Below are 26,696 nucleotides of genomic sequence, written 5' to 3'. Positions count from 1 at the left end.
ACACTCTAACCACGTGAAACCGCAACATCACCTCCTCCGTACTTCACCACTGGCACGACAAATGATGGTAGTAACGTTCTCGAGGAATTTGCCAAACCTAAGCTCTTCCACCGGATTGCCACGATTCATCGCTCCCAGTCACTCGTTTCCAGTCATCCACTGTCGAATGTTGTCGCTCCTTACATTACCTCAAACGTTGCTACAGACACGTGTGGCGTACGAGAAGCTGCTCGCCAATTGTACTCCATTCTGTTTCAGTTCCTAAGCACAGTCACTGTGCTAGGTGGAACACGCGAGTGGTTCCTTCAGTTGATTTCGTGCGATTTTTTTTGCAATGGTCGACGGTCCCTGTCCGCCACTACATGAGGTCTGCCTGGTCTCGGTTTAGCTATGGTTCAGCCTTCGCGTTTCCAGTTTACAATCACATCATCGACACTCGATTTGGACACCTTTAGAAGGTCTGAAATGTCCCTACGGATGTTACTAGTGCACGTCCGAAGTCGCTGAGCTCTCCCGATCGACCCATTCTACTCTTACTGCTTCTCTACTGACAACACAGTACTCCCCTCATCCTTTTATGTTGGCGGGTCAGCCTCGTGTGACATCTAGTGGTCAAGTCCGCATTACATAGGGGTGTTCGGATTTTTTTTTCACATAATATATATACGAGCAAACCCCATTGGATTCCCCAGAGATTAAGCCTGGGAATGTGTGTGTGTTTTGTGGGAGGTTTCTTTGTTTTTGTCGTGTATGGTACAGGCCTTCGCTGATTGGAGTCATGAACCCTGTCCCTTAACACAGGAGTGAAACTGCTGTTCGTTTTTGGAACACAACCTACGATCAGCTTAGAGACAGAAGTGGTGACACTTTCTGCAGGACCTGACCATCATTTTGCAGGACAATGCTCAAGCACGTACAGTGCAAGCTGTGATTTGTTTGACTGATGGGGCTGCTAAGTGCTATACCACCTACTGCACTCCCCTGACTTAAGCCCTCGTGAGTTCAACTCGATTTCTAAACTGAAGGAAACACTTCACGGCATTACCTTCAGAACTGCTACAAATTCGTCGGGCAATAGACCGCGCCGCTCGAACTGCCAACACAGCTGGCACTGCTAAGAGTGTCCGCCCCGCTAACTGAGAGGTCGCCGGAACGGTAGCTCAGCGTGTTCGATCAGATGGTTAGCTACCCTCTGTAGTAAAAAAACTGAGTGAAGGGATCAACGAACAACCTGAACTGGTGTCATGAGACGTCTGCCCCCAACATATACAACGAACAAAATAGAATAAAATGAGATCAACAAAGAATTTAAAAAATAAATTAATTAAAAAAACAAGTGGTCAGCGTGACGGATTGCCGTCCTACGGGTCCGGGTTCGATTCCCGGCTGGGTCGAGGATTTTCTCGGCTCAGGGACCGTGTGTTGTATTGTCTTCATCATCATTTCATCCCCATCCGGCGCGCAGGTCGCCCAATGTGACGTCGAATGTAATAACTAATAAGACTATGCACCAAGGCGGCAGGACCTTCCCCGTAAGGGGCCTCCAGACCAATGACGCCAAAGGCTCATTTCCACTGCTAAGAGTAACCTACGACTTCCACATCGCAGTCAACGGGTTATACACAATGCTGGAGACTACTTCGAAGGTCAGTAAAACGTTGAAACACGTATCTATTTTGTACGAGCTGTAAATAAATAGTTGTCACTATTAAAGTTCCAACCCTCGTATAATAAAAGCCAGAAACATCAATTTAATATTTATTGAAAATCCGTCACCGCAGATGCCAGCATTTTTAACTCTCCACGTCATCCTAAACAACAAAAAATTGCATATTTGAGTCATGCTATACCGCAAAAAAAAAAAAAAAAAAAAAAAAAAAAAAAAAAAAAAAAAAAAAAAAAAAAAAGAGGAATCCTATGGATCCTACAGTGCCACAAAATGAAAACAATGTAATCTAAACAGCTACCTACAATACTGTATCTCTTTCCTGTACTCAAACCGATTTATTGTACTATATGCACCAGTATCTGTAAAGCATTGTTAGCAATACCATTGAAGTAGAGCATTTCCTCTTACAGTCTCTTCACACAGATTTTATTCTACTTTGTTTTATATAGCATTTTAGCAACGAAGGTTTTAATCTGAATTATCCCTTTAATTTAATTAAACAGTGATATAAGCTGCTTCTCCTTGACACGCTGTATCTACGTGTCACATCAACGTATTCAGCATTCTATACCCCCATATACATTTGAACTACTTTGTTTTAATTGATAATTAATTGGAACCTCGAGCTGCCGACAGGTGTTGTTTACATACCTTGATGGGGAAATCTGAAAATGCGTGCCCCGACCGGGACTCGAACCCGGGATCTCCTGCTTACATGGCAGACGCTCTATCCATCTGAGCCATCGAGGACACAGATGAATAGCGCGACTGCAGGGACTTACCCCTAGCACGCTTCCCGTGAGACCCACATTCCCAACTGTCCGCAATCTACATACGTAATGTTCCTAATAGATACTTTACCCATCCACTCGTTACTCGCGCCCACTTAAGTTGACGATTCCCGTAAGACTTCGGGCAACCTGTGCGCACTCGCACAGACGAAGGTATATGGCCGGGTAGCCTTCTGACTATATATGAAGATAGTAACTTTCTTCATCTGTGTTGTCGGTGGCTCAGATGGATAGAGCGTCTGCCATGTAAGCAGGAGGTCCTGGATTCGAGTCCCGGTCGAGGCATGCATTTTCAGCTGTCCCCAGCAAGGTATGTCAACAACACATGTCGGCAGCTGAGGGTTTCAATTAATTATCATTTATTCTACAGAAGCTGCACGGTCATCAATGATATCTTTTCTTTAGAGAAGAGTTGCTATCTTCATATACTTTGTTTTAGTTTCAATTAAATACGGGCGGGTGCGCTCCAGTAATTAGTGTTTTGATAAATTACGTGGTTAATGATGAGACAGATTGTGTACGACTGAGTGAGCATAAAGAACAACAAGGGCCCAAGTGTTGCCATGATACGATGCAGAAGTTTCGCTGGCAGGCCCTTACACATTCTTCATACAGTCCCAATCTGCCCCCATATCGTTTCCATATTTTTGGAGCCCCGAAGTAAACATTCGTGGCCGTCGATTTGATTCGGACGAAGAGGTACATTCCTGGGCACAATCACGGTTCCGTATGCAACCACAAACATTTTTCCACTTAGGCACTGATCGTCTTGTCTCACAGTGGGATAAATGTATTGACAGCTACGGCAATTACTTTTGAAACAATATTGATTTACTTTTTGCATCCGTCTCGTTTTCATTCGACTGCCCCTTATCTATAGTGATAATAAATATCTAACACCGTCGTGTCTTACTATTAGGATATACGTCAGCATTTGACATTATAAAACTAGCCTCCGTAGACGAAAAATGATAGTTAAAGTATACGAATGTACTACGAATGAGCACGAGAAAAAAGCCAACAGCGCCTGAAAATTGCCTAAGATTACTATTTCCAGAAGGCCTTGACCCGACGGAAGGGAGATGAGTGTTTCACGTCCCGTCAACAACTCAATGACACGACGAGGTAATAAGACAGAAATGACAAGCTCAGATGGAGCGACAACGTGGAAGTGGCCTTTTCACAGAAACTAAGCCAGCATTCGCATGAGGTCATTCAGCGAAAGCACGCCCAACTAAAATGTGGATGCCGGCCGGGGTGGCCGGGCGGTTCTAGGCGCTACAGTCTGGAACCGCGCGACCGCTACGGTCGCAGGTTCGAATCCTGCCTCGGGCATGGTTGTATGTGATGTCCTTAGGTTAGTTAGGTTTAAGTAGTTCTAAGTTCTAGGGGACTGATGACCTCAGATGTTAAGTCCCATAGTACTCAGAGCCATTTGAACCATCTGTAGCTAGGACAGAAGACAGGAAAATACTTTCACATGTTGCGCATCAGATCCTCTGCCGAGGGTCCTCAGTAATTCACCAGTTCTGCATTCGGTTATTTCCTACTTTGGATCGTGGCATATAACTGGAAATGGTAGTAACGGAAATTTATTGCGATCTTAATCGGTGAAGCTATTTTGGGAGAGCGACTTCAGTCTTTCCCTCGCTATTTTATCCTCTTCCATCCCGACGTCATCTTGATCACCTAAAATCTGGATAGATGATGATACAGTGACTGTGATCAAAGGATTCGGTGGACCTAAAATTTTCAGGTATTTTTGACAACTGCTGGTAAAGTCTTCCTTTCGCTTTCATTGAAAGCTTATCGCATACCTGTCCCTTCGCTTGTTTTTACTTTCTTCTTCACAAAGGTTCATCTTCACTTAGTTACAGTGGACAAGACAGCGGTATCCCCGTAAAAGTGGGTGAATAGCAGTGTGCGGTACTGGCTGTGCATTCCGATAAACGGCTAGACGGGAAGCATTCAGACACGACAAGTACGAGATATTATTGCACATCTCAGGGCTGTCTCTGCGCCATTACAACTGTGATAAGTGTTACGCAAAAAGCATCTCGCCTTATTCCCAAAGCGGAAGGGAGTCGACCTTACACGGGCTTTTAACTTTGATAGCTGCACTTTCTAAAGGCGGCGCTTTTGTAAGATCTTGCCGCACAGCGACGTCGTCATTGGTGGTCAGAGGGCATTAATCGTTCGCAAATACACTGACGAAAAACAAATCGCAACACCAAGGAGGAGTTGTGCGACATAAACGGAAGTTGGTAGTCGCGTTTCTGCATCTGAAAGATGATTTCTCTTCTAATTTCGTCCCTGTCACGTCAGTGTGGAGCTAATAGTGCCACTATGACAACGAAAATCAGGTTTGCTTTAAATACACGCTGTAACGGTCGTGAGCGTTAGTTACCTTTAAGAGTGAACGAGGTGAGTTAATGTTAGTCAAGAATGCGCTTTAAGATGACGCCATTATCAACACCTCACTGAGTTTGAACGAGGTCGTGTAAGAATGCTACAAAAAGCTGAATTTTCCTTCTGCGACACTGCAGAAACACGTGGCAGAAATGTAGCCACTGTACATGATTGCTGGCAGCAGTGGTCACGAGAATGTACGGTGGCAAGAAGACCGCGCTTCGGCCGCCCACGTGGCACTACAGACAGGGAAGAGCATCGTGTTTGGCGTATGGCTCTGGCGAATCCTACTGCATCTGCAGCAACAGTTTTAACAGCATTTGGCACCACAGTGACACAGCCAACTGTTAGAAATCGGTTACTTGACGGACAGCTCCGAGCCAGACTTCGTGAAGCATTCTACTGACCCCAAACCACCGCCATGTGCGACTTCACTGGTTTCAAGCGAGAGCTCAATGCATGTGATGATGATGATGTTTGGTTTGTGGGGCGCTCAACTGCGCGGTTATCAGCGCCCCCCAAATTCCCAAACTTTGCTCAGCCCAATCTCGCCACTTTCATGAATGATGAAAACAACACAAACACCCAGTCATCTCGAGGCAGGTGAAAATCCCTGACCCCGCCGGGAATCGAACCCAGGACCCGGTGCTCGGCAAGCGAGAACGCGACCGCGAGACCACGAGCTACGGACAGCTCATTGGAGGGGAGGTTGGAGATCTGTTGCGTTTACTGCTGAAAGCTGGTTTCACCTCGGTGCCAGTGGTGGCCGGTGTTGGTTAGGAGGTCAGTTCAGGGCCTACAAACAGCCCTCCTACGTTTCCAGAATGAGATTTTCACTCTGCGGCGGAGTGTGCGCTGAAGGTAGGAGACGAGGTACTGGCGGAAGTAAAGCTGTGAGAACTGGGCGTGAGTCGCGCTTGGGTAGCTCAGTTGGTAGAGCACTTGCCCGCACAAGGCAAAGGTCCTGAGTTCGAGTCTCGGTCCGGCACACAGTTTTAATCTGCCAGGAAGTTTCAGCCCTCCTATGTGCTAGACACGCTGGACCTACACCTGGAATTATGGTATGGGTGCAATTTCGTAATACAGCTCGTGGTTATCCCACGCACCCTGCCTGCAAATTTGTTCGTCAATCTGGTGATTCGACCTGTTGTGCTGTCATTCATTAACAGCATCCCAAGGCGGTTTTACAACAGGATTGCGCTCGCCCACATACTGCTGTTGTAGTCCAACATGCTCTACAGAGTGTCAACGTGTTGCCTTGGCCTGCTTAATCACAGCATCCGTCTCCAGTCGAACACATATGGGATGTAATCGGACGACAACTCCAGCGTAATCCACAAACATCATTAACCGACCCCGTATTGACCGACCAAGTACAACAGGCACGGAACTCCATCCCACAAACTGATATCCCCACCTGTACAACACAGTGTACCTACATTTGCATGCCTGCATTCAGCACTCTGGCGATTACATCGGGTATTGATATACCATTATTTCACATTTGCAATGGCTTATGTCGCGCCTACATTCACCTGTGATCTTGCAATGTTAATCGGTTTAATGTTACCTACACGAATGTATTTCCGAAATTTCACTGCTCTACATTAATTATTTTTTGGTGTAGCACTCGAGACATGTCGATACCGACATATTTCACAGCAGTCGTGAAACAGTATACACAGCTGAAAATCTCGGGAATACTGAGTTAGAGAGCAACATATTAAATAAATTGTGTTCACTGGAGACATTGGGTTCGTCGATAGCCCGCCACGCTAGTTTGATTGGTGACCTGTTTTCTGACTTCGATTACAGGACATTACTATATGTTTAGAGTCAAGTTACTGTGAAGAGTTAAAAAATGGTTCAAATGCCTCTGAGCACTATGGGACTTAACATCTGAGGTCATCAGTCCCCTAGAACTTAGAACTACTTAAACCTAACAAACCTAAGGACATCACACACATCCATGCACGAGGCAGGGTTCGAACCTGCGACCGTAGCGGTCGCGCGGTTCCAGACTGAAGCGCCTAGAACCGCTCCGCCACACTGGCCGGCGTGAAAACAGCACGTTGCAAGGCATCCCAGATATGCTGGTGACTGTGGTAGCCAGCGGAAGTATTTAAACTCAGAAAAGTGTTCCTGTCTGCAACAATTCTGGACGAGTGGGGTGTCGCTTTGTCCTGCTAGAATTGCCGAAGTCTATCGGAATGCGCAACGGACATGAATGGATGGAGGTGATCAGACAGAATGCTTCCGTACGTGTCACCTGTCAGAGGCGTATCTTGACGTATTGGAGGGGTCCCATATCACTCCAACTGCACGCGCCCAACACCATTACAGAGCCTCACCAGCTTGAACAGTCCCCTGCTGACATGCAGGATCCATGAATTCATGAGGTTGTCTCCATACACGTCCATCCGCTCGAAACAATTTGAAACGATACTCGTCCGACCAGGCAACATGTTTCCAGTTATCAACAGTCCAATGTCGGTGTTGACGGGCCCAGTCGAGGCGTAAAGCTTTGTGTCGTACAGTAATCAAGTGAACACGATGATGACCATAGATGGTAAGTTCCATAGTGCTCAGAGCCATTTGAAATCTGCAACGATTTGCGGAAGGGTTGCACTCCTGTCACGTTGAACGATTCTCTTCAGTCGTTGTTGGGCCCCACCTTGCAGGATCTTTTTCCGGCCGCAGTGATGTCGGAGATTTGGTGTTTTGCCGGATTCCTGGTATTCAGAGTACACTCGTGAAATGGTCGTACGAGTAGATCCTCACTTCATTGCTACCTCAGAGATGCTGTGTCCCATTGCTCGAGCGCCGACTATAAAACCACGTTCATACTCACTTAAATCTTGTAAACCTACCATTGTAGCAGCAGCAACTGATGTAACATCTGCGTCAGACACTTGTCGTCTTATACGGGCGTTGCCGACCCCAGCGGCGTATTCTGCGTGTTTACATATCTCTGCATTTGAATACGTATACCCTTACCAGTTTCTTTGGCACTTCAGTGTATTTCCGGCAACCAAAGCTGTCTTATTGAAGAACTAACTGCATTCAACAGGAATAGTAGGTCAGTAACCGCATGATAAAACGTTATATGAAGGAGGGATGTGGATATGACACACGACCTTTCAGGAGCTTGAGAATGTAAGCGATGTATTCTCCCCAAATTTAGTTGTCTTTAGTTTGTACCAGGATTTCCTTAAATGAGGATGGAAAGGCGTAAATTTTGGGAAGGACTGAACTAGAGCGTCTACGATCTTGTCCGAAGTCTCTGTACACACGAAATACACAGTATTCTCGTTTCTCAACAAACATGCAAGGGTAGTCGTAAAGTTGTAATCATCATTACGAAAAAATAAAGTTGCATCCATGAATTTTGGTGACAGCGATAGTCCTTCGATACACTTTCACCCTTCAATAGGATACATTTTTCCCAACAATGGATGACTATGCGGAGATCCTGGCTCTAAAAGTGTGCATTCTAGCTGCTCAGGAAACGCTCCAAGACTGAAATCATCTCGGTTTCTATCTGACAATGCTTGCCACGTATTTTCTTCATCCGAGGAATGAGGAAGATATCACAGGGTGTGGGTGAACGGGAGGGGGGAGGGGGGGGGAGCGGGCGGCATATCGAGAGAATACGGAGGATGAGGCAAAATTCGATAGTCCAAAAAGTCAGCGTGTGTGGCTGCGCTGTCGCGCCTTGTCTCAACAGGCTCCCTCGTCAGAAAAATTCGGTAGTACGATCCTTTGGGGGTATGGCCTTACAAGGACAATCTGTTAACACCACACCATGGCAGTACCAAAAACCACTCAGCATTACCTTGCCCGATGATGGTTGGATGTTCACAAAAACTGACAGTGTTCCTGGAGAAAATCCGCAATCAGTGACTGTAGAACAGACATTTTACTGTCCGCCTTGGATGCATTTTTTTACTGATCCGTTTCTGTCCAACATGCCCCATCTTCATATCTGTAGACAGTAAAATAAACGCTCAACAAATAATCCATCAAATATGTATCACACCATATCACTATCAAACGTAGCAGAACGTGCCTGATTGTGTCGGTTAGAAGGTTAACACGCCCATCATTCAGAGAAAATTGGTCAGGTGCGAAAAGGGCTCGCCCACTGAGGCTTCTGTGCAAACCTAATTATGTATACAGACATCACATCCAGCTGGGAGTAGAGAATCTCGACGACTTTTGCCTGTTGTCGACACTGATACTGCCAAGATATCGGTCCCACGGACTCCAAGACTTTCGAGAACTTTTAATTTCAAGTTTGAAATGTTTTTTCGTGTGATATAATTAAAAATTAACAAATTTCTGATTTTTTCGTTTACTTTTACTTTGAAACCTTGCTTTCTGCCAAATTTCACGATTCTGCGTCAACCGAAGTATCCTATTAACTGCACTGACTAAGAAGGTAAGAGACCCGTTTCTGAGAAAAAAGGGGTCTTAACAGACGGACGGATAGACAAGCTGTCTGATAACAAATCACAAAAAAATATTTTTCGTTGCGTTATAATTACAAATTAGCAATTTTCGAATATTTTCCTTTGGCTGTACTGTGAAACCTTGCTTCTTGCCAAATTTCATGATTATAATTCAACGGGAAGTACCCTATAGGTTTCCATAATTTACACGTATCAAAATATGTGACATATGCGGCCGCATCTTTTGGTTGAATTGACTTAGAAGCTTCCATTTATTATACCGCCAAGAGATCATAGAGCTTATTTCATGACTTAAATTTGAATTAGATACGTCCACCCGTCCCTGAGAAAAAGGAGTCGTAACAGATGAACGAACAGACAGATAGACAGACAGGCAAACAAAAAAAGTGATCCTATAATGGTTCTGTTTTCACTGGCTGAGGCACAGAACCCCAAAAATTTACATGCTACGTCACAGGGCAACATAGTGGTGTGGTATAACCTACGTTGTTAATAAAGCCCACAAACCTACTGTCAACAGGTGGCGTCTGGTACATTTGTCACATCTGAATAAAACACGTACACCCGTACCGCACTGACAGTAATTTTTGTTTGATTGATGAGAATACTGTTCTTGGAGATACTTAATTACAGTTCGTATTGTTAATGTAATTCATAGATTGAAAAATTGTTATACGATAAAAAGTTTATAATAAGACAAAAAGAAGCACGTAAAACAAATAAATGGAAGTCGCGACACTGCTAATTGATGAAATGAGAAAATATAAAAATGCAGTAAATGAAGCAGGCAAAAAGGAATACAAGCGTCTCAAAAATGAGATCGACAGGAAGTGCAAAAAGGCTAAGCAGGGATGGCTAGAGGACAAATGTAAGGATGTAGAGGCCTATCTCACTAGGGGTAAGATAGATACTGCCTACAGGAAAATTAAAGAGACCTTTGGAGAAAAGAGAACCACCTGTATGAATATCAAGAGCTCAGATGGACACCCAGTTCTAAGCAAAGAAGGGAAAGCAAAAAGGTGGAAGGAGTATATTGAGGGCGACGTACTTGAGGACAATATTCTAGAAATGGAAGAGAATGTAGATGAAGACGAAATGGGAGATACAATACTGCGTGAAGAGTTTGACAGAGCACTGACAGACTTGAGTCGAAATAAGGCCCCCGGAGTAGACAACATTCCATTGGAACTACTGACGGGCTTGGGAGAGCCAGTCCTGTCAAAACTCTACCATCTGGTGAGCAAGATGTATGAAACAGGCGAAATACCCTCAGACTTCAAGAAGAATATAATAATTCCAATCCCAAAGAAAGTAGGTGTTGACAGATGTGAAAATTACCGAACAATCAGTTTAATAAGCCACAGCTGCAAAATACTAACACGAATTCTTTACAGACGAATGGAAAAACTAGTAGAAGCCGACCTAGGGGAAGATCAGTTTGGATTCCGTAGAAACACTGGAACACGTGAGGCAATACTGACCTTACGACTTATCTTAGAAGGAAGATTAAGGAAAGGCAAACCTACGTTTCTAGCATTTGTAGACTTAGAGAAAGCTTTTGACAATGTTGACTGGAATACTTTCTTTCAAATTCTAAAGGTGGCAGGGGTAAAACACAGGGAGCGAAAGGCTATTTACAATTTGTACAGAAACCGGATGCCAGTTATAAGGGTCGAGGGACATGAAAGGGAAGCAGTGGTTGGGAAGGGAGTGAGACAGGGTTGTAGCCTCTCTCTCCCCGATGTTATTCAATCTGTATATTGAGCAAGCAGTAAAGGAAACAAAGGAAAAGTTCGGAGTAGGTATTAAAATCCTGGGAGAAGAAATAAAAACTTTGAGGTTCGCCGATGACATTGTAATTCTGTCAGAGACAGCAAAGGACTTGGAAGAGCAGTTGAATGGAATGGACAGTGTCTTGAAAGGAGGATATAAGATGAACATCAACAAAATCAAAACGAGGATAATGGAATGTGGTCTAATTAAGTCGGGTGTTGCTGAGGGTATTAGATTAGGAAATGAGACACTTAAAGTAGTAAAGGAGTTTTGCTATTTGGGGAGCAAAATAACTGATGATGGTCGAAGTAGAGAGGATATAAAATGTAGACTGGCAATGGCAAGGAAAGCGTTTCTGAAGAAGAGAAATTTGTTAACATCCAGTATTGATTTAAGTGTCAGGAAGTCATTTCTGAAAGTATTTGTATGGAGTGTAGCCATGTATGTAAGTGAAACATGGACGATAAACAGTTTGGACAAGAAGAGAATAGAAGCTTTCGAAATGTGTTGCTACAGAAGAATGCTGAAGATTAGATGGGTAGATCACATAACTAATGAGGAAGTATTGAATAGGATTAGGGAGAAGAGAAGTTTGTGGCACAACTTGACAAGAAGAAGGGATCGGTTGGTAGGACATGTTCTGAGGCATCAAGGGATCACCAATTTAGTATTGGAGGGCAGCGTGGAGGGTAAAAATCGTAGAGGGAGACCAAGAGATGAATACACTAAGCAGATTCAGAAGGATGTAGGTTGCAGTAGGTACTGGGAGATGAAGAAGCTTGCACAGGATAGAGTAGCATGGAGAGCTGCATCAGACCAGTCTCAGGACTGAAGACCACAACAACAACAACAACGACACTGCTAAGAATAACAAGAACAAAAAATGGGTGGTTATAACTTACAATGGAAAGGTTTTAGACAAGCACGACAGATGTTTCCGTAAAACAATTATTAAAATACGTTTTCGTGCAAATAACGTGTTAAAATTCAAACTACGCCGTAAAATCTGTAGTAGGACGAATAAGTTATAGGATTCAGGCGTTTATAGTGTAACCACGCTTTTATTTCGATGAAAGATGCGGTGCTAAGATTCTTAGCGATTTGAAAACACAAGGAAATAATATTTTTAAAACGTATATTTAAATATTACTGAAATCGAAAAGGTAAAGGAACTAAGAATAATGTACTATAAGGAACATGAAGATATCTGTTGTGTATTGTTTTTCAATACATACGTGTGTGTAACGCATTGTTTCACTCTCTGCTGTTCATTTCTTTGACTGCTAAGCTTCGGCTCTCTTTTTCTTATGTTCGTGTATTATGGTAACAGAAAAATACAGATGTTTCAAGGGAAAAGTTAATTTGTACCCCGATTTATCAGAAACAAAAGTATTGGGAAAGTACTTACAGAAAAAGGGGTTTGGTGTACGAACAAAGCTAACTGCTTCTGCGAGCAATAATGAATCTATCTGGTTCCGTTTACGAGCTAGTCGGCAATTTTCATTATAAACAATGGATTTTAAAGAATTCTCGTTTAACTTCACAATTATGAAAGTGCGTTATAATTTGAAAGACTCAAAAATATTAACAAAGTATTCTGAAAACTACACTACTGGCCATTAAAATTGCTACAGCACAAAGATGACGTGCTACAGACGCGAAGTTTCACCGACAGGAAGAAGATGCTGTGACATGAAAAGGATTAGCTTTTCAGAGCATTCATACAAGGTTGGCGCCGGTGGCGACACCTTCAACGTGCTGACGTGAGGAAAGTTTCCAACCGATTTCTCATACACAAACAGCAGTTGACCGGCGTTGCCTGGTGAAACGTTGTTGTAACGTGTCGTGTAAGGAGGAGAAATGCGTACCATCACGTTTCCGACCTTGATAAAGGTCGGATTGTAGCCTATCGCGATTGCGATTTATCGTATCGTGACGTTGCTGCTCGCGTTGATCAAGATCCAATGACTGTTTGCAGATCATGGAATCGTTGGGTTCAGGAGGGTAATACGGAACGCCGTGCTGGATCCCAACGGCCTCGTATCACTAGCAGTCGACATGATAGGCATCTTATCCGCATGGCTGTAACGGATTGTGCAGCCAAGTCTCGATCACTGAGTCAACAGATGGGGACGTTTGCAAGACAACAACCACCTGCACGAACAGTTCGACGACGTTTGCAGCAGTATGGACTATCAGCTCGGAGACCATGGCTGCGATTACCCTTGACGCTGCATCACAGACAGGAGCGCCTGCGATGGTGTACTCAACGACGAATCTGGGTGCACGAATCGAAAAACTTCATTTTTTCGCATGAATCCAGGTTCTGTTTACAGCATCATGAGGGTCGCATCCATGTTTGGTGACATCGCGGTGAACGTTCATTGGAAGCGTGTATTCGTCATCGCCATACTGGTGTATCACCCGGCGTGATGGTATTGGGTGCCATTGGTTACACGTCTCGGTCACCTCGCATTGAAGGCACTTTGAACAGTGGACGTTACATTTCAGATGTGTTACGACCCGTGGCTCTACCCTTCATTTGTTCCCTGCGACACCCTACATTTCATCAGGATAATGCACGACCGCATGTTGCAGGTCCTGTACAGGCCTTTCCGGATACAGAAAATGTTCGACATCTGCCCTGGCCAGTACATTCTCCAGATCTCTCAGCAATTGAAAACGTCTGGTCAATGGTGGCCGAGCAACTGGCTCGTCACAATACGCCAGTCACTACTCTGGATGAACTGTGGTATCGTGTTGAAGCTGTATGGGCAGCTGTACCTGTACACGACATCCAAACTCTGTTTGACTCAATGCCAAGGCGAATCAAGGCCGTTATTACGGCCAGAGGTGGTTGTTCTGGGTACTGATTTCTCAGGATCTATGGACCCAAATTGCGTGAAAACGTAATCACATGTCAGTTCTAGTATAATATATTTGTCCAATGAATAGCCGTTTATCACCTACATTTCTTCTTCGTGTAGCAATTTTAATGGCCAGTAGTGTAATTTTGATTTCGATTAAGCCTAGTACTGTTTACGTGTGTTTCATAGCGAATACACTCTGGCTACGGAACTTTACCATACAGTGACTAATTCAGTTAACGAGCTACATAATAGAAGGCTGTACCATTCTTGTGCTGTTCTCCGTACGGGATACCAGAGATACGCTCGCTTAAAGTAACCGGCGCGGTTAATTCGCACGCACGTACAGCGAAAGAGACGGCACAGCATGCAATGAATGCAGTTAACAGTATACAGGAGGAACTTCGAAACTAGGAAACTCTCAGGACAAAAGATCGTTTGTGGCACATATGGCTATCTTTAAACCACTCAATTACAAATATTGATCAAAATTTGGAAACCCTACACAGAGCTCAAGAGCGACGATTCCTCAGCGTCTCGGAAGAAATGGAAATGTATACTCACAAAAAGCGAGACCCAGTCACAGTTTCTATTTTGGCATTTATGACGACTTTGTAAGGTAATGATTGTTAGGATAGCTGGAACACGGGTGCTTCGCCTGAAAGCGGAGAAGGGGCTCTCCGGCTTTCAGCAGGCGTCTCGTGGGATCGCGGCACACCAAAACAGCGACCACATGCCGTGACGAAGCGCCGCCACGGATATAGTCGCCGTCCGTTTTTTAAATTATAAGGATTTTTGTTTAGTTTTTATAACATCTTTTAACCTTGAGGAACCACAAATTTTAATTAAGTATCGTCAAGAACAGTATTTTCGCCAAACAAACAAAAATTACTATTAACTTAGTGTATCTGTATAATTTTAGTCAGATGCCACAAATGTACTAGACGCCACCAGGGGGCAGTAGCCATGTGGGCTTTATTAATAACTTGGCTCCTACCGAACTACTGGTTTATCCTGTGCCGTAGCATGTAAATCATGATGATGGACGGGTTACTCTTGTAACCAATACAATCAGGTATGTTCTGGTACATCTGATATTTGACAATGGTATGGCAGGACATTTGTTAAGATATCAGGGAATAACTTCCATCATACTAGAGGGAGCCGCAGAGAGTAAAACCTTTAGAGGAATACAATATGTATTTCGTAGAGTTTTTGTTGATTATTTATTTTACTGTTGTCCACACAACTGGTGATGGTTCGCGTTCTACCAGAACAGCTAATTTTAAAATAACAAATAATGCAGTTTTTTTGTTTTTGAGTCATCAGTCTTCTCACTATTTTGATGCAACCCGCCGCGAATTCCTCCCCTGTGACAACCTTTTCGTCTCAGAGTAGCACTTGCAACGAATATCCTCAATTATTTGTTGGATGTACCCCAATCTCTGTCCTCCTCTACAGTTTTTACTATCTGCAGCTCCCTCTAGTACCACGGTAGTTATTCTCTGATGTCTTAACAAATGTCGTACAGTCCTCACCCTTTTTCTTGTCAGTGTTTTCCGCGTATTCCTTTCCTCGCCTATTCTGTGGAAAACCTCCTCATTCCTTACCTTATCAGGCCACCTAATTTTCAACATTCTTCTGTAGCACCGCATCTCAAATGCTTCTGTTCTCTTCTGCTCCGGTTTTCCCACAACCCATGTCTCACTGCCGTACAATGTTGCGCTCCTAACGTACGTTCTCAGAAACTTCTTTCTCAAACTGAGAAACATGGTTGACACTGGTAGATTTATCTTGGCCAAGAGTGCCCTTTTTATTAGTGTTAGTCTGCTTTTTTTGTCCTTCTTGCTCCATCCGCCATGGATTATTTCATTGCCTAGATAGCAAATTCCTTAACTTCGTCTGCTTGGTGATCACTAACTATGATGTTAAGTTTGTCGCTGTTCTGATTTCTGCTACTTCTCATTACTTTCGTCTTTCTTCGATTTACTCTCAATCCATATCCTGTATCCATTAGACTGTTCATTCCATTCAACAGGTCCTGTAATTCTTCATTTTCTCTGAGATAGAAATGTCATTAGCGAATCTTATTATTGATTATTAATTCCGCTCTTGAACTTTTATTTCATTTTCCAGCCGCGCGGAGAGGCCGCGCGGTTAGAGGCGCCATGTCACGGATTGGGCGGCCGCTCCCGCCGGAGGTTCGAGTGCTTCCTCGGGCATGGGAGTGTGTGTTGTTCTTAGCATAAGTGAGTTTAAGTTAGTTTAAGTAGTGTATAAGTCTAGGGACCGATGACCTCAAAAGTGTAGACCCTTAGGAATTCACACACATTTGAACATTTCATTTTCCATCATTGGGCGAAATACATCCCTGTCTTACACCCTTTTTAATCCGAGTGCTTCGACCTTCGTCTTTCACTGTTATTATTCCCTTTTCCTTCTTGTACCAGTTGTATATTACTCTTCTCTGCCCATAGCTTACCCAGATTTTCCTCAGAATTTCTATATTTTGCACTACTTGACATAGTCGAATGCATTTTCAAGGTCGACAAATCCTATGAAAGTGTCTTGATTTTTCTTTAGTCTTGCTTCCATTATCAATTGCAACGTCAGAACTGCCTCTCTCGTGCCTTTACTTTTCCTAAAGTCAAACTGGTCGCTATGTAACAGATCCTCAGTTTTCTTTTCCATTCTTGTGGCTACTATTATTGTCAGCAACTTCGCCCGCATGAGATGTTAACCTGAAATTTGGAAATTTGTGGTAAGTTCCTACGGGACCAAACTGCTGAGGTCATCGGTCCCTAGGCTTACACAGTACTTAACCTAACTTAAACTGACTTACGCTAAGGACAACACACACACCCAAGCCCGAGGGAGGACTCGAGCCTCCGAAGGTGAGAACCGCGCGAACCATGGCACGGCGCCCGACCGTGCGGCTACCTCGCGCGGTTGTTAAGCTGATGTACGATAATTCTCGCACATGACAGCACTTGCAATTATACAAAATGTACGGTTGACGTTTTTCTGAAAGTCTGATGGTGTATCACCTGACTCGTACATTCTACACACCAAAGTGTAGCCGGCCACGGTGGCCGAGCGGTTCTAGGCGCTTCAGTCCGGAACCGTGCGACTGCTACGGTCGCAGGTTCGAATCCTGCTTCGGGCATGGATGTGTGTGATGTCCTTAGGTTAGTTAGGTTTAAGTAGTGTGGTGTCACCGCCAGACACCACACTTGCTAGGTGGTGGCCTTTAAATCGGCCGCGGTCCGTTAGTATACGTCGGACCCGCGTGTCGCCAGTCAGTGATTGCAGACCGAGCGCCGCCACACGGCAGGTCTAGAGAGACTTCCTAGCACTCGCCCCAGTTGTACAGCCGACTTTGCTAGCGATGGTTCACTGACAAATTACGCTCTCATTTGCCGAGACGATAGTTAGCATAGCCTTCAGCTACGTCATTTGCTACGACCTAGGAAGGCGCCATTATCATTTGCTATTTATCTTGTGATGCATGTACCGTCAGACCGATGTTCACCAATTATGGATTAAAGTTAAGTATTCCAGAAGCTACGTATTTTTTTTACTAGACTCAACTCCTTTAACTGTTCCAGACCTCACGCCAGCCTGCGTGAGCTTAAACGCGTGCCTTTCGGCTATCTCATAGTGGCTTGGCTGTCTAGCCGAAGCCCGCAGCTGGTGGTCGTGCGGTAGCGTTCTCGCATCCCGCGCCCGGGTTCCCGGGTTCGATTCCCGGCGGGGTCAGGGATTTTCTCTGGCTCGTGATGGCTGGGTGTTGTGTGATGTCCTTAGGTTAGTTAGGTTTAAGTAGTTCTAAGTTCTAGGGGACTGATGACCATAGATGTTAAGTCCCATAGTGCTCAGAGCCATTTGAACCATTTTGTCTTGCCAAGTCACAACAAGTAGTTCTAAGTTCTAGGGGACTGATGACCTCAGATGTTAAGTCCCATAGTGCTCAGAGCCATTTGAAACATTTTTGAACCAACGTGTATAAATAATCGTTTTGTTGCCAGTTCCCCCAGCGATTTTAGAAATTCCGATGGAAATTTATTTATTCCTTCTGCCTTACTTGATTTGACGTCTTTCAAAGGTCGCCTAAATTCTGATTATAATATTGGACCCCCTCTCTCTTCCATACCGACTCCTGTTTCTTCTTCTACCACGTCATAAGGTAAGTCCTCCCCCACACAGAGGCTCTGAAAATACTCTTTCCACGTATCCGCTCTCTCTTCTGCATTTAAAAGCGGAATTCCCACTGCACTCTTACTGTTACCGCCCTTGCTTTTAATTCCATCGAAGGTTGTATTGACTTTTCTACGAGTTGAGTCAGTCCTTTCGACAATCTTTTCTTTCTCGACTTCTTCACATTTTTCATGTAGCCATTTTGTCTGAACTTTCCTGCATTTCCTATTCATTTCATTCCTAAGTGACTTGTATTTCTGTTTTCCTGAGTTACCCCGAACATTTATGTACTTCCTTCTTTCGTCGATCAACTGAAGCATTTCTTCTGTTACCCATGCTTTCATTGCAGCTACCTTCCTTGCACGTACGTTTTCCTCTCCATCTTATGTGACTGCCATTTTTAGAGACGGACAATAAAAAGTCTGGATACATCTGCTTCTCTTTTGTCGCCTGTGATGGACTGCTTGCTTTCCACCTTTGACTCGTTGTAACACTGATACACCCGCCATTACTGCCTTGTTTTATACTGGAAAGTACATCATCTGGACTGGCCAGACACAGTTGCAACACTTCCGCTGCTGCCTCAGTTAGTGGAATTTTTGAAAGGGTCCAAGCAGTCGCGGAACCCAGAGAATGATGATCTTTGTCATATTAAAAATGTCGTGCGAGGTGGTGAAAACCTATCCGTAATTTCACTTTTTCCGCGATCGCCTCGACTGTGATAAGGCGGTCTTCGAGCAGTGCTCCACTTCTCTCGCGATTCGCAGTTCTTCACAGAGATGCTCTGCCACTTCGGTCTTCCTCATTCATACTTGTTGGACCACACTCGAAACGTGAGCGTCACATAACCATTGTGTCACATCATACACTTCCACCAAGACAACATGGATTGTTGCAGCGTTGCTCTCCTTCAAACGCAGAAAACGAATTACCGCGCGATAATACGCTTTATCTAAAGGCTGCGCCATTCTGTTTTGTCTCATCTAACCGCGTGCGAAGTGGCGTGGGGGCTTCAGGATGTAACAGGACAGCAGACGTTTATTTACAAATATAAGGGAGGACTTTCCGTTCCGCTGCTACAACAGCTTTGGCAATTATAACATTTATTATACACTGAGGTGACAAAAGCCATGCGATACCTCCTAACATCGTGTCGAGCGTAATGCAGCAACTCGACCTGGCATAGACTCAACAAGTCCTCGGAATTCCCAGCAGGAATACTGAGATATGCTGCCTGTATAGTCCTCCATAAATCCGAAACTGTTACTGGTGCAGGATTTTACGGACGAACTGACCTCCCGATTATACCCCATAAACGTTCAACGAGATTGATGTCGGGCAATCTGGATGGCCAATTAATTTACTCGAATTTTCCAGAATGGTCTTTACACAATTTGCGAAAAATTGCGGCGCATTGGCCTCCACAAAAATTCTATCGTTGTTTGGGAACATGACGTCCATGAATGACTGACTGTAAATGGTCGCCATGTACCCTAACATCCAGAGGACCCAGTCCATTTCATATAAGCACAGCCCACACCATTATGGAGCCACCGCCTGCTTGTACAGTGCCTTGTTGAGAACTTGGGCCCACGGCTTTGTAGGATCTGCGCCATACTCGAACCATGCCGTCAACTCCTACCAACTGAAATTGGAACTCATCTGTCCAGGCCACGGTTTTCCCGTCGTCTTGGGATTCAACCGATTCGTCTCGGCGTCCAGCCGATCAGGTCTCGAGCCCAGGATAGACGATGCAGCCGTTGTCTGTCCTGCTGCCATAGCCGCACTGTCCTAACGGATATGTTTGTCGTACGTTCCACACTGATTTTTGCAGCTATTTCACGCAGTGTTGCTTGTCTGTTAGCACCGACAACTATAAGCGAACGCAGCTGCTCTCGGTCGTCAAGTGAAGGCCATCGGTCACAGCGCTGTCCGTGATGAGAGGTAACGCCTGCAATTTGGTATTCTCGTTACACTCTTGACACTATGGATCTCAGAATATTGGATTCCCTAACGATTTCCGAAACGGAACGTCCCAAGCGTCTAACTCCAACTACCAGTGCGCGTACAAAGTCTGTTAATTCCCGTCGTGCGGCCATAATCACACCGGACACCTTTTCACATCACTCGCTTGAGTACAAATGACAACACCGCCAATGCACTGCCCTTTTCTACCTTGTGTACGACATTTTCTTTGCACTTCAGTCACAAAAGTACCTTCTTTACAAAAATAAACCGGCCACAGATTCAACTAAACTGCAAATGCTTCGTTTAATCCCTCAGCCACTCTTCTGCAGTACAAAGCGACATTTTACGCTTGCGATGCCCAGAGTTCATCAGCGCTGTAGCTCGTGTGGGTGTGGTGTGTCCAGATATCTTTTTTTTTTTTAATTTAAAAAATTAAAAAGAAACGCCCTCCTGGCGATCACGTGCCGCTCGCCCACGCGCTTGCACCCACGCCACCCCACCGGAAGTCCAGCAAGTCGCGCTTTTCTCGTCCCCGCGGTATGCAGCGCGCCACAGCAAATCCGAGCTGGCCACCAGCAATGTATCTTCCTAAATACACTGTGGTGACGAATGTCATAGGATAGCGATATGCACATATAGTACGGCGTACACTTGGTATTAAAGGGCAATGCATTGGCGCAACCGTCATTTGTACTCAGGTGATTCATATGAAAAGGTTTCCGATGTGATTATGGCCGGACGACGGGAATTAAACTTCGAACCCTGAATGGTAGCTGAAGCTAGACGAATAGGACATTCAGTTTTAGAAATCCTCAGGGAATTCAATATTCCGAGATCCACAATGTCAGTAGTGTGCCGAGAGTGCCAACTTAACGACCGACAGCAGCGGCGTTTGCATAGAGTTGTCAGTGCTAACAGACAAGCAACACTGCGTGAAATAACCGCACAAATGAATATGGAACGTACGGCGAACGTATACGTTAGGACAGTGAGGCGAAATTTGATGTTAATGGCCTATGGCAGCAGACGACCGACGCGAGTGCCTTTTGCTAACAGAACAATATCGCCTGCAGCGCCTCTCCTGGATTCGTGAACATATCTGTTGGACTGAAACGATTGTTTTCGGCTACTTGAAGGCTATTTGCAACCATTCCTGGACGTCATATTCCCAAACAATGATAAAATTTTTATGGACGACAATGTGCCATGTCACCGGGTCACAGTTATTCGTGATTGGTTTGAAGAACATCCTGGACAATTCGCGCGAATGATTTGCCCACCCAGATCGCTCGAAGTGAATCCCATCGAGTATTTATGGGACGTAATCGAGAGATTAGTTCGCGCACAAAATTCTGCGAAGGCAACAATTCCGCAGTTATGGACGGCCATAGAGGCAGCGTGGCTCAGTATTCCTGCAGGGGATTTCCAACGTCTTGTGGGCAAAAGGAGGCGCGACACGATATACGGGGTATCCTATGACGTTTGTCACCTCAGTGTAATTTGTAGGGCAATTTGGGAACACACTGGTAACAAACAAACATTATTTTCTACTGTTTGCCTCATTTTGAGGAACATGTCGATTTCTATCGGCACAGAAGACGTCAAGCAATGTAGGTTAAGGCTTCGATTCCACGAATTTGTACTGACTATCTGCCTATTAACTGTCCTAAAAATTTTTTGCAATACAGCTAATCGTATATTTTCCTTTATTCAACCAATACAGCAATTTTTTTGTAAAATTTCATCGTAACTTGCAAGCTCAAAACGTTTTCCTTTGTCGGATGTAGGTTGCTCAATAAAATTTGTTGTAATTGCCATTACGCAATGTCCAACAAACGACTCTTCGGTTTTAAAACTAAATTACATGAATACTAAGATCGACAGAAGAATGCAACAAAAGGTACGTTTATGGTGAAAGCTGAAAGAACTTCTCACAGAAGTTTCGAAGTATAATTTACAGAAGCTGCTATCAGATGGCCCTGTAAACTGTATAGCTCATATCGTCATGTGTAAATACACTCGTCCCTTGCAATCAGTGTTTGCAATCACATCACAATTTTTTTCAAAGTGTCCATCGCTCGTAGTAGAGAGGTAGCGTGAACGAACAATTAAAATTGTCATCACGCCTTGCAGTGTCTCAACGGAAATAGATTCAGTTGCTACACGGATCGACCACTCAAGCTCGTTCAGTGCGTTTGCGTAGTTTCTTAGACAGAGTCTTTCAATGCGTCCTACAAAAAGTGAGCACAAGGAGAGAATATGGAGGCCGATCCACGCCTGCGAAAATAAGTTTGGAGTTATCGAACGCACTGACTTATTCCCAAAGTATTCATCAAGAAAGCGAAACACATGTTCGGTGCAATGTGGCCTGGCCACATCTTCAACGAACCACTCGGCTCCTGATCGATCCTCCAAAGTTTGTTACGTGGCGACAAACTGCTCCAAAACTGCAACGAAACGTCCACTTGTTATTGACGCTCGCATGAAAAAAGGGCTGCATACCGCAGCACAAACAGTGATTTTGGGAGAATGCAGTGCTTTCGCTTCACGGATAGGGTTTTCCGGAACTCCAAAATTGACAGTTTTGTTTATTCACGCATCCATTCAGGTCGAAGCGTAATTTATTTGTAAACCAGATGCAGCCAACATCAAGTTTAAACCATTTTGAGAATCTGTTTCGCAAAGTCAGCCCTTTGTCGTACAGTGGGTATGGGTATGCTTGGTGAATTCGGATTTTGTATGAAAACATGTGGAGACTGTTTCTCAGTATTGTATGTATACTGGAAATCTTCAAACTGATCTTTGCAACAATTCATCGGCCGGATTGCCTCAGACGTCGCTGGATAAAATCAGAAAGTGTGGCGAAGTTTTCAGGAGCAACTACAATTGGCCTGGGGGAACGTTCCACGCTCGATCATCATCCATGTTTCCTGTACGTTGGAAATTTGCGAGGTGCGTGCAAATGGTTTTCGCATCGGGGCGTTTTTGAACATCAAATCGTGCAAGAAAACTGCTCCTTCTCGCCGTAATACCGTGTTCTAACGTGTAATACTCTAGTACCCCAAACACCCGTTGCTCAACGGAATACGTTATTTTTATATGGAGCCATCAAGCAGCGCTCTGGCAGTATAAGTTTCATAAACTTTCAGAGCGGTGTTTGTTTCCTTCATATAAAAATGTGCACATTTGGCTGCAGTTATCCACAATTCGAGATAAATACGTGATTTAAACCTATTCCTCCGGTACGTTAACGTTTCACGTTTCAGCAGCGGAACTGGTCGCTTTCGGCTTCGGAGTACTAATTATAGGCACTTCGTACTGCCATTAGAACATTAGTAACTACTGCTTCTAAACATATGTATACAATTCTTACAACTTTCACAATAAATGTACCGTTTGATACATTCTTCTGGCGATCTTAGTTTTCATGTTGCTTAATTTTAAAATCAGTCATTTGTCATGTGCGTCCAACCCAACATCCATTAACATGTGTCATTTGCAAATCATTGTGAACTGTGTGTCATAGACACTTTCCTCCCTACAACACAGTGACCGTATAAAAAGTGGAGAATACACCAAGTGTTGCTCCTGTTCGATTCTGTGCAGCAGTTTGACGCGGTAATACTATATCCTTGATTGGACGACAGCCACAAATTTCTATATGGTATTGTTAGATCCGAAAAACAGTTTTTGAACATTTGAGATAGATATTCCAAAAAAATCTGCGACTTCCTTGGAACGCCACCGACTGATGAGTGTTCGAGACTTCTGCGATAATTTATTGCTTAGCAAACCTCTCGCAATTTGTTCTATTCCCTGCTTTGCGCGTCAGCTGCTTCTCTTATCCCAATCTCACACAGATCATACAATCCAGGAGAGTGATGGAAAAAGCTACCCAGAACTCCACCCAAGTGTACCCTCTCTGTTAGTGATCTGAAATGTATGTAGACTCTGAAACAAAAGTTTCCAGTACCTCTGCTTCCATTGTATCTTTTATCCGCTTCTACGTAATAATACATCATTATGAGATATCTTTTCCGGCTGTCTCATTTTTTGATGTATAATTTACACACTTTAGCTGGTAATCCTTTTCCGCGTAATTCAGGTACCATAATGGTATTTTGGATAGGGACACTCCAAATTCTGATACAACTTTCTAAACAATTTCACTCCGACAACCTTAATTTATTTTCGAATTCGTTACAGTTCGGAATACCTGAACACTCCCTAAGAAGAAAATTCCGACGTTGCAATTTTTCTTTTACTCAGTTCGTAGATGGCTGAGTCAAGCGTTTTACTCCTAATCAACTGATTTTACAACTACATCAGAGATTTTTAACAGCTCTCCTAAACATTTTAGGTAAAGTAAATTGGTTCTTTCGAGATGAATGCTACTGCTACGTGACACTGTCGTGAATTTATGACTCATATACCTATATTGGAACCACTGATAGATAAAACTTACTTGCTATTCCAAGACGCAAAAGTGTTCACTGTGCCACTTTCAAAACACACCGGTTTCAGTAGGCACGTGGAAATCAATCAGGCGCAAATAGCGTAACAGAGCACAACTAAGGAACTCAACAGATGAAAGAAAAATAGGAACAAGAAAGGTAATAAATGCACAGAAGTTATGGAAAATATAAAGCAAAATAGGTAGGGGATGGTGCAAAAGGTACCAGAAGTTTTAGAATTACAATGTGGAAAGGCTGCTGACCTTTTCATGCGATAACCGAAGGCGAATTTTTGCAGGAGTGAAAACAGCAGTAACTTTGACCAGAAAAAAATTATGCGAGAGCAAAAGAGTATGTCTAATTCAACAGAGTTACAACTAGACAGACAGCAAAACACACGATACTTCCTTATCTTTGTACTCCAGATCATAAAATCATAATGAAACAGAATGACGCCGAAAATAAGTAAAAGATGCGCGGATCTAAGAGTTTCAGAAGTGTACGAAGAAGATGCAGTCACAAAATATGTGGCTAATCAGTTCTCACGCTGGACAAAATAACTGAATTTAGTTAGAGAAATGTACTGGTAGTTTTAAATGTGTGACGTAATAATTACAGACGAATAAAATTAACCTTAAGGAGGCCAGGAGTGCACGAAAACGCATTGGCCAAAATGCTTAGTGATTTGAGTAAAGGGGAACAACAGATTCCCTGAAAAAGTGGCAGAAAATGTTCTGTAGAAGCTATTAGCAGATTTAAAACATGTACAAAAGAAGTCCCCATAACGATGGGCAGTAAAGATCGAAAGCGCAACATTTTGAAAGAGGAGGTGAAAATATCAGACAAAAGAAAAAAAAGGCAAGCTGTAAGGTCTAGAAGGAACTTGGATGCATACTGTACGCAGAAAGTAATTTTGACGAAGAATAAAGTAGATCTGAATATGAGCCCACGAAACCAAAACACCGAGCGAGGAGATGCAGTAGTTAAGAACTGGACTCGTATTCGGGAGGAGCTGGTTACAAAACCTGGTTGTCACTTAATTTTAGACTTCCCATGCTTTCTCTAACCTCTCGGTTTCTTCAATTTCAACGTATGTTATAAACTTTTAGGACGGTTAATTTACAACAGAATATGCACCATCTGATCAAAAGTATCCGGACAGCCACATGCAATGCGAAACTGACTACTAGGTGTCACGCGAAGCGGATCCGTCAATACAAAACGAGGCGGGGAGCACTGTGTTGTCAGGAGAGAAACAGTACCATATTTTACGAACTATAAGACGCACTTTTTTCTACGAAAATTTGCCTCCAAAATTCAGGTGCGTCTTATACTCGAAATTAATATAAAAATTTCCAGTGTTTGATTTAAAATTCCCACCAGTCTTAAAAATGGTCATATATTCAATGCCGCGGGAAACCTATCTCTACGTGGCAACATTGGATTCAACTGGCAGAAGCAGTGCACCGATACGACGAACATGAGTTGCGGCGATTCAACAGTCTCCCTCCCTCGGTCTCCCCCCCTCTCCGCCGTCAGAAATCCCGAAAACTGTTGAAACGTTCCCTTAGAAAAATTATACATGACTGTGCTTAAACTGACACACAATATCTGACTTTCAAAAATCCCTACAAAAGAATGGCCCTGACTAACATTAACCTATACCTTTCACAAATCACTTACCTCACCAAATATCTTCGTTACTCGAACTACTGCAATACAGCGAGCGCCACTACTGCCAGCTAAATAAAAGATTCAAACTACTGAAGGCACTAACTATTGATAGGCATAGTTAGCAAATGAAAGATTTTGATAGAGAACAAACAATGTATTTACCTTAATAGTGTTCAAAAGTCATAATATACACTCCTGGAAATTGAAATAAGAACACCGTGAATTCATTGTCCCAGGAAGGGGAAACTTTATTGACACATTCCTGGGGTCAGATACATCACATGATCACACTGACAGAACCACAGGCACATAGACACAGGCAACAGAGCATGCACAATGTCGGCACTAGTACAGTGTATATCCACCTTCCGCAGCAATGCAGGCTGCTATTCTCCCATGGAGACGATCGTAGAGATGCTGGA

The 26,696-nt window shown here is 43.8% G+C and overlaps 1 non-coding gene across 1 annotated transcript; it reads right to left on the bottom strand.

The window, feature by feature from the left end:
- Positions 1-2,345: 2,345 nt before the first annotated feature.
- Positions 2,346-2,419, bottom strand: Trnat-ugu. The gene has a single exon. It is a non-coding gene; the product is annotated as a tRNA-Thr (tRNA).
- Positions 2,420-26,696: the final 24,277 nt, after the last annotated feature.

The sequence above is a fragment of the Schistocerca piceifrons genome, chromosome X (assembly GCF_021461385.2).
Source record: "Schistocerca piceifrons isolate TAMUIC-IGC-003096 chromosome X, iqSchPice1.1, whole genome shotgun sequence".
Taxonomy (NCBI): Eukaryota; Metazoa; Arthropoda; class Insecta; order Orthoptera; family Acrididae; genus Schistocerca; species Schistocerca piceifrons.
The sequence above is the reverse complement of the archived record's forward strand: the minus strand, read 5'-3'. Positions and strand labels throughout refer to the sequence as shown.